This window comes from Capsicum annuum, unplaced genomic scaffold, assembly GCF_002878395.1.
Source record: "Capsicum annuum cultivar UCD-10X-F1 unplaced genomic scaffold, UCD10Xv1.1 ctg68262, whole genome shotgun sequence".
Lineage (NCBI taxonomy): Eukaryota > Viridiplantae > Streptophyta > Magnoliopsida > Solanales > Solanaceae > Capsicum > Capsicum annuum.
Window position 1 is genome coordinate 13,342 of NW_025877783.1, and position 17,716 is coordinate 31,057.

The 17,716-nt window shown below is 37.1% G+C and overlaps 1 pseudogene; it reads left to right on the plus strand.

Moving 5' to 3' along the window:
- The first annotated feature begins 739 nt into the window (after positions 1-739).
- Positions 740-16,474, plus strand: LOC107844694 (annotated as a pseudogene).
- Positions 16,475-17,716: the final 1,242 nt, after the last annotated feature.

The following is a 17,716-nucleotide window of genomic DNA, read 5'->3' on the forward strand; positions in this document are numbered from 1 at the left end:
TTTTTGAATTCTGAGATATAAGACTTTAGCTATCAGTTTGTACACCATAGAACAACAAGCTATAATGGTTGCAGGATTCTTCACTTTAGGAATAAAGAAACTCTTTATTATTAAACACAAGACTTTGTATATTTCTTCATCAATTACATTAGTGCAGAGTTCAACCTTTTGCTACTGAGATAGTGTACACCCCTTTTTCATGATACTTTTACTAACAGCTGCATTGTAGTACCCATTAGAGATTTGTAAAACTCAATAATCTCATTTTTGATAGTTTTAGGCTCTCCTAGTTTATCACCTCTCCATGAAGTGAGCTCCATTATCTGCTTCTTGTTCCTCCTATCTCTTATAACAGCTGAGAAATATTTGGTGTTAGAGTCTCCTAGCTTGATCCATGAAGCCCTCGACTTTTGGTGCACAATACTTTCTTCAATATGGTTCCATTTCTCCAGGCTAAGCAATAACTCTTTCTTCTCCAAGGCCAAGGAATCTGAGTATTGAGTGGATATCATTTGTTGAATTACCTGCAGCTTTTCTCTTATATGATTTACCTTGATTGTCGCATGTCTATATTGAGTGTTATTCAACTTGACTAGTCTGGTTGAATCTGCCAGTTATTCTTTCTGCTCCTATTTTGTGCAACTGACAGATGGTGGAAATGCACAAAGATTATTGCACCTCGCTGATAACTTATGTTGAATTCTCATAATCCAAAATTTGCGCTGCGCCTTCTGCTGCCATGAGGAATCCCAAAATGCACAAAATGTATCCAAGCACCACCAGGAAGCTTTATTCCATCAGATCAAAGCCATGTGGTTCCTAACAGGAGAATACTATGGCTCTTGCGGGAATACCATGCTTTAGCCTTTGTTAGCTCATCGGGACATGGACCTTGTTCCTGAAAATTCTTAGAATCGGTTTATGGAAACCTCACATTTGATACAATAAATTTCCACAGAACATTTTGTAACAACCAATTCTCCTGCTAAGTAGGTGGATGAACTCTTAGGTTGGTGTGTGTGTGTGTCTCTCTCTCTCATTCCCAGTCTTGTGTGGTTCTATATCTTAATTAAAATTTAGTAATGATCTGCTATGTAGATTTGGAATTTCTTACCAGTCTGATTCTGTTCTCCACTCTCAGGATATTCAAAGGCACAAGTTGGATAACCCTCAGCTCATTTCATTATCTGAATCAATCAAATTGCTGTCAGTTAGATGGGGTTGATGATTCAAAAGGGTACCTTGCTACAAGAAGGGCGATGAATGTTGTAGGAATAAGTTCGGAAGAACAGATATGTTTGAAAAGTTGCAGAGACGGAAAAATATGTTCAAGGGTAGAGTTTCCGCAACTGGTTATTTTACTATCTCTTGCAATTCCCCAGGTTGCAATATTTCGAGTAGTGGCTGCAATTCTCCATCTTGGAAACATTGAGTTTACAAAGGGGAAGGAGATGGACTCCTCAGCTCCCAAAGACGAAAAATCTTGGTTTCATCTAAGAACTGCAGCTGAGCTGTTCATGTAAGTGATGAAAAGAACCCATTGAAGTCAATTATCATTCTGAATTACTAGCTGGAAGCATTTCTCTGAGGACAAAAGTGCAGCCCTTTTGAACTTCTAATATTTCGTAGGTGTGACATGAAGGCTCTTGAGAATTCACTTTGCGAACGTGTTATTGTAACTCGTGGTGAAACCATCACCAAATGGCTGGATCCAGAAGCAGTGGCTATCAATAGAGATGCTTTGGCAAAAATAGTATACTCAAGATGGTTTGATTGGTAAGCTTTAACTTTACTGGCAGTCAGTGAGTCAGATCATGAGTTATCTGCCATGTATGTGAAGCATTAACTACTCCGTCACAAAATTTGTTAAGCAATAATAACTTCAGTTTTTTACCATGCTCTTCAATTTCAATTTCAGGTTGGTGGATAAGATTAATAATTCAATTGGTCAAGATCCAAATTTGAAATCTTTGATTGGTGTGCTGGATATGTATGGATTTGAGAGTTTCAAGACTAGCAGGTGCTGACTGGTATGCCTTTTTGTTTGGATTGTATGGGATGTGTTCTTCTCGGATGAACTACGAAAAACTTGCCTTAGCATATCAACAAGCTGACAATTTTCTTGTATCTTTTTAATCATTTGGTGCCTTCTCTTTATCTTTAGCCCACTTGACAGGACTCGTGGCAAAATTGCCATAAGCATCATTAATTGCCAATTTCACAACCCTTTATTTGATATGACTTTGTCTTTGCTTTCTGGTGCCTAATACATGAGTTATAAGTCAGTTTGATGCAGCTTGTTCCAACAACATAACCAATGTAATCTCACAAGTGGGTCTGGGGAGGTTGGTGTATATCCGATAGACCCTTGACACAAGTAAAGCATATCAAAAACAAGTAGCGAAAGAAAATGCAATAAAGATGCCCTGCTAAAAATAAAGGAGAAAAGAACGGGAGCGACAACAAATAATACGGCAACCGAAGCAAAGGAAACAACAAGTAATAACAAAATTGAAGAATAAGATAGTGGGAGAGTAGTAATGACAATATTGTTAAGAGAAACTAGACGACACGACTATCTGCTAACCTTCTACTCTAATCCTTGACATCCATATCCTCATATATAGGGCCATGTCATCGTTAAGTTGCAGGTTTGCCATGTCTTGTCTAATCACCTCTCCCACTACTTCTTCGGCCTACCTTTACCTCGCCTCATCTCTATTATAGCCAACCTCTCACACCTCATCGCCGGGGCATCCGTGCATCTCCTCTCCACGTGCCCAAATCATTTTGAGCCTTGCGTCCCCCATCTTGTCCACCATGTAGGCTACTCCCACTTTGTCCCTAATATCTTTGTTCCTAATCCTTTGACAGCCTCATTTTCGCAACTTCTTTATCAAACAGTGTTGCATGGAGACTTGGGGTCATGCTGACAAGTAATAATGTAGCTTGTTTTCTCAGGGGCGACAAGATTGAAATTTGTGGAAATCTTCACTGCTTGAACTTTCTAATGTTGTACTATTTCCTTAAACTGCAGTGTCATTTTTTAATTCTAAAAGCTGACCAGTCATGGTTCAGCTTTGTAGATTGTTTCATATTTTTGATGCTATTTGTTTCTGCAGCTTTGAACAATTCTATATCAATTTGACAAAGGAGAAACTTCAGCAGCACTTCATTCAGGTTCTGGTTATTTTCTCATCTTTGAGTTTTTTGAACTATCATTACCACTGTATTCATCTTTATCAACCTGCATGTGGTCTGTCAACATGTTTTCAAAACGGAACAAGAAGAATATACAAAAGAAGAAATTGACTGGAGCTACATTGAATTCATTCATAATCAAGATATTCTGGATCTAATAGAAAAGGTTTGCGCTTAGATTTGCTTTTCATTTCTTATATTTCATTACTTGTAAATGGCTTCACATTATTTATATTCAGTGTATTGGACCGAGTTAAAAAATAAATAAACTGTTCCTTGTGCACTTTGATGCAGCATGTCCAGTCAATCCCCTTTCTTACTCTCCTCCATTTCCCTTTGCGAAATACCTTCCATTTACGTACATTAGATTTGTTTTCTTAAGAATATGTTTTCTTCTCCAAGAATTATATTTTCAGTTATATATGGTTGATCTTGGATATAAGTGTTGCAGCTCTATTTAACCAAAAAAAAAGTTAAAAGCTGCAGCTGACAAAGTTCAGATGAACTTCACATAGGGATGTGTTTTCCATAGTGAGAAAGAAGAGAGTCGGAGAGAAAACTCAGGTTGATTATTCCTTCAATCTATTTGGGTTTAAATAGCTATGTTTTCATGTCCTAAAAAGGAAAAGACATCAATACAAGTCATATGAGTAAATTAAGCTTCATTATCGCACACAAGTTCCAAATTTTTAATCTCTCCAAATTTCAACTCCTTCATTATTGCTTGATCCATATGAGTTCACATATTGCCACTGCCATAGCGTGACATTTTTCCTCTGGACTTGATATAGCAACCACATTTTGTTTCTTATTCTTCTAGAAAAAACAAATCTCCCCAACTCGAACATAGTATCCAGAAGTGAATCGAATGTCAGAGGGTGACCCTGTCCATTCTGTATCTGGATATCTAACAATTTTCCCATGTCCTCGGTCTTTCTAAAGCAGTCTGTTCTCTGGAGTAATTTTTATACATCGAAGAATGCAAATAGCTGCATTCCATTGACTGTCACCTGGACAATTCAAGAACTGACCTACAACATTAATTGGGAAGGCAATGTCTGGTTGAGTCACAGTGAGATAATTCAACTTTCCTACCAGCCTCCTATATCTTCCGGGATCACTAAGGAGCAGTTCGTTTGAGTGTATAAGAATAATGCAGAATAAGGTGTGTTAGTAATGCCCGCATTATTAATGCAAGTATTAGTTATGCAGTCATTCTTTCTTACACAGTGTTTGGTTTGATGTATTAAAAATAATAGATATTTACATAATTTTTATAAAAAAATGTTAGTTTACCAAAATACCCTTTTTTTATATCCTCTCTTTGAAGTGTAGAAGTAGCAGCAACTCTGTTGTAGAAATGGAAAACCCAAGATGCTCGCAGTGCTTTTGGGATGATGATCGGGGGAGTTATCCATTAACCTTAAAGCAACAAGATCTTATAAGTGATGCTGCATCATGCCATCGTTCTAGATTAATGGATAACTCGTTGCTGCTACGGGATGATGAGTGATCTTCATGCCATCTTCCTAGATTGACAAATACTGAAAAGGAATTTGCAATATTTGATGGCAGTGTTGGAATATTTAACAGAAAGTAGCAGCACTACATAGCTGAGCCAAAAAAGCTGAAAAGGAGGGGTAAGTTGGTCATTTAACAAGTTAATGCATGTGTTCAAGGTATGTGTATTACTAATACATGGAAAATGGTGTCTATTACTGATACACACCTCAATACACAAATTAGTTATACATAGGCTAAAAAATGTACCAAACAAGGTACTAGTAGTACACATTAAACTAATGCATGCATTAGCTTTTCAATACACACTACCAAACTACTACTAAGAGGTTCCCTCTGACCTGGTAGGAGGTTTAACATTTGGATCCATTGGAGTATTACAGGCTTACAATGTGTCATCCATGTCCCCTCAAAAATATCAAGCACATACTTCCTCTGTAAGATGGCGATGTTTCAATTTGGTAATTCCTTCATCATTACTCGTGATGACTACGTCATCAATGTATAAAACACAGTATGATCAGCTTCATTTTGTATCATGCTGTATTCCTGAATAACCATGCTAAACTTCCTGACCCATGCCCGGGGTCCAAACTAAGATAGGTGGTTTTGAACGAATTTAATGAATTGACGCCCGCTACTATAAGTGTTGAAAAACGATTGGAGCAACATCAGAACATGTTTTTAGTCATTACACTTGTTGGACTTTCATCTGATCTTTGACTCAGTGTGGGATCAAATTTTTGCTAGCCTTAGCAATCAAAAAAGAAATATATAAAAGAGAGGTCACAAAGGCTGAGATAGGAAAAAATATTAAATAGCGCAATTTCAACAAGAAAAAGCCAGAAACTTTATTTTTTTTTTGAAATTGGTAATGTTGTATTCCTCAGCATTAAGGATATGCTGGAGACCTCCAAAAAGGGATCACAGAGAGTAGCAAATCTAATTACAAGGAACCTAGCATATCTACTAGTTGTTCTACCTCTTCTATACCTTCCTCTTTACACCAAAAATACAAACATAAGACACATTTCTCCTTTACTCTGTGGATGGAGTTAGATTTGTTCTTAAAGCATCTTCCATTCCTTTCCTTCCATATTGACCACCATATGCAAGCTGGAATCATCCTCCTCCACTTTTTTTGATTTTTGCTTCCACCTCTCCTAATCCAACAGTTCAACAAGTCAGCAGTGTGTTCTGGCATTGGCCAACTATTGCCTGTGAGTCTCAAAAACAGATTCCAAAGTTGAGCTGTGACTCTACAATGTAGAAATAAATGGTTGTTGGTCTCACTTGTCTCATTGCAAAGAAAACACCTGGGAACTAGTTGCCAACCTTTCCTCTGCAGTACCTCTTGAGTCAGGTATGCCCTCATAGCCACTAACCATACAAAACATTTGACCTTGCTTGGTGCTTGACTTGTCCATATTTGTTTCCATCTAGCCAATGTGAGAGCTTGATGAGTTCCAGAAACTTTATTTTAGCATTGAAGGCCGAAATTATTCTTTTCTCTAAGTTGGCTCAACTCGAGGGAGCTAAAAGTACCTTAAGTCTTGTTTTGACCAAGATATCTGCAACAGTTGTTCCATATAAACCTCCCTTTTGTGATGATGTTGATTTCATTCGCTAATTTACATAACTTTTCATTGATGGACCATGATATAATTCTCTCTTTTGTTTCTCCAGTAGCATATTTTAACAGTTATCTGTTGCTTAGAAACCAGGAGATATTATAGCACTCCTCGATGAAGCTTGGTAAGTTGATTGAACGATAAACTAATTATTTTATGTAGCTTTTGTTATTCTTCATTCTCACTTGGAGCACATAGTATTTATCTTACCATTTTATATAGCGACTTTAATCAAAATTAAAGACAAGTTTTAAAAGAATAGTTAGGATGTTTAGATGCTCCAAACATCTCCTCTGTTACCCTTATTTATGCTCATTTCTTATGGCTTAGGATATTCAGACTGCTGTTATTTTGTTTTTGCAGTATGTTTCCAAGATCAACTCATGGAACATTTGCACAGAAGCTCTATCAGACTTACCAAAACCATAAATGATTCAGCAAGCCCAAGTTGGCTCATTCTGTCATCAGTATTTGCCATTATGCTGGTGAAGTAAGCCTTTTCATCTACTGTAACAAAGTTCGAGCTTAGATCTTTAATTTTATTCTGAAGCTGTGGTTACTTATTCATGTTCTTTTCTTATAGGTCGCAATGTTTCTGGATAAAAAAAGGACTACGTTGTTGCTGAACACCAGGCACTCTTGAGAGCTTCAAAGTGTTCTTTTGCATCTGGTTTGTTTCCAAAATCTGTGGAAGAATCCTCAAACTAGTCAAAGTTCTCTAGCTTCAGGGAATGTTGCATCTGTTTTCTAACGTTATTTGCTGTTCTCTTTTCATCTATGCAATTGCAGAGACCATATTGAATCATCACATGTTCTTTTATCTAATTTGCAGCAACAACTGCAGTCTTTGCCTGAAACTCTGAATGCAACTGAACCCCATTATATTCGATGTGTGAATCCAAATAATCTCCTAAAGCCCTCTACCTTTGTGAATCACAATGTTCTGCAACAGCTGTGCTGTGGGGTAAGCAAATGTGTTGATTTTTTTGACATTTGTGGCATATCTATGAGTTAAAAGTTTGTGCTCACTGTCTTTTTCTTCTGTAGGAGTGATGGAAGCAATTAGAATAAGCTGTGCTGGATATCCTGCTCGGAGACTCTTTTAAGAATTTTTAGATTGCTTTGGCATCCTTTTGCCTGAATTTATTGATTTGAAGGTACATATTTTCCTTGTGCTAGTTGATCAGATTGTCAATGGGTTCTGACTTTGTCTGATTAATTCATGACAGTACTGACTAGGTCACTGCATGCACACGCCTATTAGATAAATTCAGCCTTCAAGGATATCAAGTAATACATTGCTTTCTAAGAAATAGTTTACAATTCAAACTTTTCCTGTTCATTTCTGTAATTTTGGAGTCTCTTATTAATTTCAGGCAACAACATCAATTGACAAAAAGTGTGGTTTTATCTCTGTTAGCTGATATGTTTCTAGCATATTTTAGCACATTCTTCATACAGTAGTTCTATTTTGCATTTGTTGCACACCTGAACCCTATCAGGCTTTTGGAAGGTTAAAAAAGAAAGTAGAAGGCAGATTTTTGGTGAATTATAAATCTGTAAATTCATTTTTGGAACTATTTTGCATTTTTACTATTCTTTGTTTATTATTCCTTGTGGGTGGCGCATTTATGTCCCGTCATCTTGTTCCATGCTTTATTACGGGTTTGTTTATTATTCCTTGTCTTGAGCCGGGGGTCTATCGGAAACAACTTTTCTACTTCTCCGGAGGTAGTGATATGGACTGCGTACATCTTATCCTCCCCAGACCCCACTATGTGGGAATACACTGGGTTTGTTGTTGTTGTAAATTCTTTCGCCTTTCTGGTGGCTTCCTCTCATTGCTACTTGTATTCTCTTTCCTTCTTACCATTTCTATATTTTAGGTATTGTTGGTTAGATTGTTCAGTTGTATTTTATGCTCATCATTCTTTTTTTTTTTTCTCCTTGTAAATTGAATGGATTCCCCGTGACCTTCTTTAGTATTTTGAAATTTTCTAGTTTTGTGGCTTTACTGATCATGATAGTGTGTATCTCTTTCATAAGTATTGTATTCTTTTATTCTTCCCAGAGTTCTTTAGGTTCTTGTTTTATAATCATATGCTGATTATCGTTGACTTTAAAAACCACAAGCATCATGTTGATGTCTGGCACATATTTCATCCTTCCTCGTCTTTTTACTCAGGTCAAATGTAGAATATTTCATTCTTCTAATGATCTAAAATGGCCAACTAAAAAAAAAAAAAATCAATATCACTCGGGATTTCGCTTGTGAGATTTCTTCCATGTGGAGGTGGCTTCAGGAAAGCCAATCATTGGTCAATTTTCCCTTTGCAGATTGGTAAAATAAAGGTGTTTCTAAGGGCTGATCAGATGGAAGAGCTAGCCAGTCGCAGGACAGAGGTGTTAGGGAGATCGGTGAGCATCATTCAGAGGAAAGTTCGTCCTCACATGGCTCGATAATTTTTTACGTTGTTACGTCAGTTGGCAATAAAGATACAATCTCTGCGCAGAGGTATTTCAGTTGTTATATGCTTGGATTTTGGGTTCTTATATTAAAGTCTATCAATGGTTTTATCTCTCATAGTTACAGGAGAACTTGCTCGGCGTGTATACGACAGCTTGCGGAAAGAAGCAGCTTGCCTGAGGATCCAGACAGACGTGCACATGCATCTTGCTGGGAAGGATTACAAAGAATTGTGCTCTGCTGCCATTTCAATTCAGACAGGAATGTGTGGGATGGCTGCACGTAATGAAGGACGATTCAGGCGGCAGACAAAGGCTGAGATTATCTTTCTGGTAAATTTTTACTAATGGAAGAATAGTTGCTTTGAAATTTTGAAATAATTTTCTAATTAGGATCAACAAACTATTTGGAATAGTTATCGTTGCTGCTATTGCTCTACCTATTTATTAACTTAATGCCTTGGAAACTGTGATTCACACTTCATAATGATCCTCATGCTATATGCTCAGAGTCATTCTCGCACATTCTTGGCCTGGTTGAAATACAAGAAGCTCAAGAAAGCTGCTATTACCACTCAATGTGCTTGGTGAGCTAGAGTCGCTTGTGGGGAACTACGGAAACTTAGATGGTTATATCTCATTCTTCATCTCCTCTTATCTTCTTTGTTGATCCAAAGGTTCTTAGCTGCTACAGCTTCTGTTAACATCTGTATTCTGAGTTGACACTATTAAATCTTCCACATCAATGATGGTTGGGTTCTTTGGTCTCCTTATATTGACTTGGGTAATCATGCCCTTACAAACTAGCTTTTGAGGTTTAGTTACTCCCAGGTTCCATATCTCTACAGACACACAACTTATTTTGGATATGTATTAGATTAACATATGGTTAAATCCTGTAGAAACTAACTGTAGTCATGCTTGTCACTGCTCATTCTTGCATCTAATTTAAATCTCTAAATTTTCTCTGTTTTTGGCCATTCAGACTGGAGTGAATACTTTGAAACGATCAGCATTAACTTCTAAAATAAGCATTTAAGATAACTGGACAGCCTTCAAGAACTTGCAAGCAATAGTACACCACTGAAAATGTGGCTCTTAGTAAAAATTAGGGACTCATTTTTGCAGCCAGTTAGTCTTGGAGTAAATGCCATGCTGATAGAGTTGCATTTTGTCGAATTCCCCTACGGCCAAGTCGACTTTGCTTTTCAGATCCACTAATTGTTGTGCAAGACAGACAATTTTCAATGATATTTTGTATGTTCATCCAAATTTGATTTATTTAACATTTCAGTGCTAACTCATGTTACATCCCTTAGTTATATCTTGTTGGGAAATGCCTCGTGTTAAATTTTTCGATACTAAAGGTTAGAAAGTCAAGTTTATTCATTTCATGTTTCATGCATCTTGCTCAGTTTAAACAAAGTAAGTGATAGTTGGCCTGCCTTCAGAAGTCAACTCTTTTCCTATTACTATATTTCTGATAGAATAAATCTATTGCTTATTTCTGCTTAGGCTGCACGGGAGACTGGTGCACTCCAAGCTGCAAAGAATAAATTAGAGTAGCAAGTTGAAGAATTAACTTGGAGACTACAGAAGGAGAAACACATGAGGATGAGTAGATAAAAATTCAAAATGCAAAAACACATGAGAAGCAAAAACACAAGAAAATGCAAAACTGCAACCAGCTTTGCACCGAGTCCAACTTCAGTTCAAGGAAACAAAAGAAATGCTTGTCAAAGAACGTGAGACTGCAAAATGGACGGCAGAGAAAATTCCTATGGTGAAGGAAGTTCCTGTTGTTGACCATGAAATGATGAACAAACTTAGTCTTGAAAATGATAAACCAAAAGGTAGGTTTGTTGAAACAAGGGAGTTAAGTGTAAGCGACTTCCCTGTATTCACGGCAGCTATTTGTGTTCAGCTTTTGATACTCTTTTTCTTTTTTTGATATTAGGATTTAGTAAGCTCTCTACAGCTGAAGATTGATGAGAGAGAAAAAAAATTATGAAGAGACGAGCAAACTTAGGAGAGGTGGAGGCAGGTGATGGATGCAGAGTCTACAATTGTTCAGTTGAAGACTACTATGCGAAGGTGTTGTGTCATAAGTAGCTTAAATGGATAATCTTTTGACAATTTTATTTTTATACTGACTGAATCGCAAGTATAACTCAAATGAAGTTTAATTCTGCTCGTCATTGCATTTTCTGGTTAAAGGTTCCAGGAAAGGAACTTTGATTTGGAATCTGAGAACCAGATTCTTCAGCAAGCCTTGTCAACCCCTGCCAAGCAGGTTTCAGATCATTCATCTAGCCTGGTGTAACGCCCCGCATTTCGGGCTACAATATAGACCATGATTCCGATGCGTTGATAATTCCGAAGCCATAAATCCTATGCCAATATGGCATGTTAATTATTTGTGTAGTATGTGAATCCATTCAAGCTTGAATTTAGACCATAAGACATCCTTTGACTCAAGGACGAGTTGAAAACTACTTCGATCGATTAAGTTTAAGTGGACATTATAATTTGTGACAACTTCTATCAATCATAAATCTCTGTATATGTCGAATTAGAGAGCCTACAATGTGTCAAATGATAGGTCTTCGAGTTAACTTTCAAACGATACCAATTTTGCTAAAATCCGACACCCGAGCAAGAAGTTATGGCCTTTCAAAGTAGTATGCGTCGCCTAATCAATCGCAAATGGCCACTGGAAAGTAGATGCGATAGCATATGCGGCGCCTATATAAACATAAGTGATAGCATAGGCGGCGCCTATGTAAACATAGGCGATATCATATGCGGCGCCTATGTAATGATTTCAAGTGACTTAAACACTCCGTTTTTGGGGCAAAATGGTCTTTTTCCCACCCTTACTCAGTCATAAACACGAAATTCAGTCCCCAATCCTCCAAAATACATCCACATTCATCTACAAATTCGCAAGAACACTCCCAAGGGTTTCAAACTAAAAACCCAAATAAATCAAGATTCAACCGTGGGTTTTCAAAATCGATTAGAGATTCGGAATCCCCAATCCACAGGCTTCAAGAAGCACCCATTATTTTTCGAAATAGAGGTACGTGGGGGTTTTCCTAAATTCTCATGGGCATAGAAAAATCGTGTTTTAGAATGGGGTTTTTGAATCTATATATATATATATATATTCATGTATTAAATGTTTTTATATCATTGTTTTGGTCTTTTGACCTTCCCAAAGTGATTTGAGAATATGAATGTATGGAACCATGTATTTAAGAATGAATTTTTGTTGAGAGCATGATTTTTGGTGAATTCCCTCTTATTATGAATCTTTCAGATTTCTCATAGCATATGAATTGTTTTGCAATGCATCCTTGAAAAGCACTATATGAAATGATTGAACTCTTGTTATGATTTAAAGGTGGTTTTAAATCACTAAAGAGGGAATCTAGCATGAATGTTTACTGTTCATAATACATGTAATGAAAGAGTGCATGGATTTGCTAAAGGCACTAGACCACCATATGTTGATGAAGTTTTTGCATGATTTTGACTTGAGTTTTGGAACACGAAATCTTCTATATCAGTTGCATGTTTTTGGGTGGTCTAAGCTTTGCTTTAAATGAAAGATTTATCTTAATGTATTATGGCTCAGAAATCATGACTTGCAAGTCTTGGTATTACGATACCAAACTCAGGAAATGCCATAACAGACACAAACGAATACAGAAATCAGACTTTATCAGATTTGCATATTTTAGAACTTCAGAATGATGCATGTTCAGAAAAGGCTAAAATAGGGCATAAAGAGAGCTTAGGTGGTTCCCCAAAAAAGGCGTGAGTTCAGACAACTCTTTGCCCAAAACCATGGTTTACCGACCTGGGTATATTATTATACGCTGACTTAAGTGTCGTGTGGCGTATCAGATTCAGGAACTCCAACCCTTGCGGCACACTCGGGTTGGAGCTTCCCCGCCGAGTCAATGGCGGATTCCATATCGCTCGTGGAATATCAAACTTGTAAGGGATACCACCTAACTCAGAAGTAATACACAGATCAGAGTTTGAGATTTACTGACAGGTTACATGTTTTCAGAAAGTGCCCATGTGTTTTTCAGAAACTGTTTTATGCATGATGTTTTGATGAAAATTTGCTCACACGTATTATATATATATATATATATATATATATATATGTTCAATTACTTTATTTTGGATTGCTTCACGTGCCAATACAATTGTGCTGACCCCCCTCCCCTCCTTCGAGGTTTTGAGGCACAGTCTAGGGGTCCAGATAAACAGTAGAGATTTCAGATCACAGACCGGAGTTTGCAGTGGTGAGCCTTCTATGATTCAGAAGGCCTGGTTATTTCATATTACTACTATTAGTTAGGTTTTGGTCTACTGGGGTCCTTGTCCCAGCTTTCAGACAACTTTGATTCATGGTAGAGATTTCGCAGACTGAGTCAGACATTATTATTCAGATATATTTTGGATTTCAGTTTTCAGTATTATGATCACATTCAGATTGACCATGTTTCCGTATTAGATTTCTCTTTCCGCATTACCTTTTTCATATGAATTATGTGCATGATTACCAGATAGATAGAGAAGGGTGTTCCGAGCCTTCATGGTTCGGGATGCTCGTCACGGCTAGGGCCCGGCTCGGGTTGTGACACCTGCTTCCAAGGTATTTGCTTTTAAAACTCACGAGTTTCCTTTCCTTCCCTTCCCTTTGACAAATACCTCCTATTACATTGACACTATTACGCAGGTGCAGACAGTAGAAAATGGCTACCTTTATACCCCGCATTATTATTAAAGATGTATAAGGATGGTTGTCTGCGTCATTCTGCTTCTTTGAATGAATTCTTATAATCTTCAGAAATGACCCCTAAGGCAATAACTAGACAGGATAACGATTAATTTCTTAAATTTTGGAGGTTTATGTTTCAATAGAGACTTAATGCAGACTAGAAGCATTATGAAAAGTCTACTAATTGCAGAATCAAGATAGCGATGACCACAAGGCATACTGGCTGCTAAATACCGACATTGTTATTGTTAATCCAAAAACTCCTGAAGCCAGACAGTGCAGGTTGTGCAACTCCTCGTAAAACACAGCTTGCAACATCCCTGTTTGGGAGAATGACAATGGTCTGAGAACTTTTCGTCACGATTTAGTTCTTGCTTTAAATCTGACTTAGAGTACTAAGACCTTAGCTATAGTAGTTTTGCAACCATGTATGTACCAACTGATTTTGCTGTTCTTGTTTTCAGGGATTTCGCTCGTCCTCTTCTGATGTCAATCTTGCTGGAGGTGCAGTGCACCAGGTTGAAGCAAAATTCCCGGCTCTGCTTTTTCAACAACACTTACAGCATATGTTGAGAAAATTTATGGAATTATTTGTGATAACTTGAAGGAAGAGTTAGGATCACTTCTTTCCTTATGCATGCAGGTATGTTGAATTTTACAAACTGTAATCCATTCTCTTCAATCAAAAAAAGCCTTTCTGAATTTCTGGATGTTCCTTTTTAGCTGTATGCTTCTAAAACTTCAGGAGCTCTGAGATGATACTGCAAATTTTGAAAATTGTAAAAGTTGGTGACAACAAATTTTTATCCCAACATGACAAGAATAGATGTTTTACAAATTTTGGGGGACAGAGTAAAAGATTCCCTCTAATGCAGGTGAATTTGTTTTGAGTAATTATGTGTTTAAAATTGTTCGCTTCTACTGTTTGATGGGATAATCTTGACAAGCACACTGTTCTATGGCTTTTCGAACATTTTGTAATTTTTCTTCGCTTCTATCTTTTTTTCCGCCTGTTTTTGATTGTTTTTGATGATATGTTTAAATTTATCACTGTAGTTTGCTTTTCCTTCTAAATTATTTGTGTTGTGCATGATGAAATTATTTTGTCGATTAAAGCCTTCAGCTTTCTGCATAATGTATGGTATGTTGAAAATCAGGCAGCAAGGACCTCCAAAAGAAGTGTGCTAAAGTCTGGTCGATCTTTGGTAAAAGTTATTCAATAGATCACTGGAGTGGGATAATTAAATGGCTCAATTCTCTTCTCTGTACATTGATAGAGAACTTTGCAAGGCCTCACAGACCTTTACCTGTTTCTCCATCATTTTAGTCATAAGGAATGCTAATATTTGCTGCCTTTCATTCTCAGATGCCTCCAATTCTTGTTCAGAAGATATTTAGTCAAGCCTTTTCATACATTAGCGTACAGCTCTTTAACAGGTGACTGGGGTTTTCTATCTATAAGTTTTGTTCTTCTCCGGGAGTGCTGTACATTCAACAATGCATATTATGTTTAAGTCTGGCTTGGCTGAGATAGAGCTGTGGTGCTGCCAAGCAAAGGAAGAAGTAATTTATGGTTCACTGTTATCACCTAATGAAATTTTTTGCATCTAATTCCTTTTTTCGTTTCATGTACTCCTAGCTTGCAGTATGCTGGCCTGGGATGAACTCAAACATATATGACAAGTTGTTGGATTCTTGGTATGCTAATGTGTTTCAATCCTTCTTTTTAACATCTATCAGTGATTAGAAGTAGCTACATAACTTACCACAAGCCAAGTTTTCAAGGCTGGCCTGTGCCAAAAGAGTCAGACATGGGTTATTTGCAAATCCTCCCTGCAAGGTTATTAAATTCCGGATTTTAGAACCTTCACATATTCTTTTATCCTTAATACATATTATATGGATACTGAATTATTTGATTTGGTGGTCTAAGCTGCTCTGGTTCCATCGATCTGTCTAAATGTGACATCTATTTCCTCTATCCTTTTCTTATTATTGTGAAACTTTTTATTTAATCTCAGATGAAAGTGTTTGAGCGAGTTGATATGGTTTGTTGTGTAAATAATAAATTTCTGAGACTTTGTGTCTGAAAATGAATTAGTTGTAAGCGGAGCTGCTGAAGTTCCCTTGAAGTGTTTTTGGTCACTAATTTCTTGTGCTGCTATGTAAGCATTATGTCTATTAGGACTTGTCTATTGCAAGATAATCGTTGCTTTTTCCTTTTCTTCTAGATCATGCTTGTGTCTACAATTTTACATATGTAGCGCGATCCACCCTTGATATGAGTTTTTCTGTTTATCGTTACACTTTTGCAGGTTATACATCAGGAGTACAGATATCACTAATGATTTGTGTCCTGTAAGTCCTTTTTCTCTAACAAAATTAGCTTTGCCCAGAGTCCAGTGTTATGAAATGCATTTGTAGAGGACTACAAATAACATCTTTGCCATTTTGTGATTTAGATCTAAAGAGTTCTTTGTCAAACTTACTTCTCTATTAGTCCAGGACAGAACTTGGTTTATCAATTTTATCTTTTCTGGTTTCCATTTTGTATGAGTGTAAATCGTATTGCCTTTCTTTAAAATGTGAAAGTCTGGTTTTACAGGTTCTCAGCATCCAGCAACTTTACAGAATTTTTACTCTTTACTGGGATGACAAATACAATACACAGAGTGTCTCCCCAGATGATATTTTTCCGATTGAAGTCCTACCAGTGCATGTTCTTATCGGTCATAGTTAAATATTGAGGGAATTCCCTTTTGTCCTGACAGGTCATATCTTGCATGAGGGTACTTCTGACAGAGGACTCGAACAACACCAAGAGCAACTCCTTTTTGTTGGATGATAACTCAAGGTGAGAAACTAGTTAATGTTTAGAAAAGTTGTCATCCTCTGCCGAATTTGGCACAAGGAATTTCACTTGGACGCTTCTATCATGATTTTGCGTTATATTGTGTAGTCAGAAATATAGCCTGGAAGCTTTATTGCACAAAAGCATAAAAGAAACATAAAGGAACTTCTCATATTTCTTCATTCTTTTGCCCTTGTGCCCGGACTCTTCAAAACTGTCGCCACGTGGGTGTCGGATCCTCCAAAAGTAGTGCATTCTTGGAGGATCCGACAGGGTTGCGGTGTGATTATTTGGAGAGTCCAAGTAACATAGTTCTTTTGTATTGCCTTAAAACATCCACCAGTTAAATTACATTCAAATATCATAGAAAATCATAATGGGCTCTCCGTTCTTTGCCATCGCCTGTAACACCATTTCGGGGAGTAAAAATTTGATGTTGAAGTCAAATAATGCCATCGTCCGGGCTTGTGAAGTCGCTCTAGAACACAAGTGTAAGTGATATATATCTTGCATAGGATCCTTGCATTTTCAAAACCAATTTATACCCAATCATCTTGATATATTCTATCCTCTGGATTTTGCGATCCACTTCCACCCTTTATAACTCTTCGGATCATATTCCCGTCATAGACCTCAAGTGCTTCTTGTGATCATGATACCCTCGGTTGCAGCAATATCATCTGTAGTAGCTTACACCCGTGGATATGCCTACTTTAAGATCTCCACTGCGCAAATCCAACCAAAATTGCACCTCTAATTCCTGGTGTGAAGCCAATGAACGTTGTGAGTCATCTTTCTGACGTTCCTATCCTATTCAAATCTCCAGAGTCATGTCCTCAGTAAAGCTATACTCACTCTGTTACATAACATATTATATGACACTCTTTATTCTTGGTTACAATGACATGTTTTGATATTTGGAAACTTAACTTTGAACTTATGCTTTTATCCTTAATATGTTGTGAGCTGTTTAACACAAAAAGTTGTAAGGATGATTTGAACTTTATTAATTGCAGAAGGATTGGCATGCGGTCAGAGTAGAGTTGGACAAAGTGACTTAAACATCAATATATGTGAAGATATTTCCGGTGAAGCTGCTAATGAATACTTGCTAGAATCTATGCTAATACTTGTACACCTGAGTTTCATTGGTTCCTCCAAAAGAGAAAAACTTTTGACTAATTTTTAGGATAGTAGAATTGTTAGTAAAAATTATGCTTAGCTCCTCACATCCTTTCTTTCTCA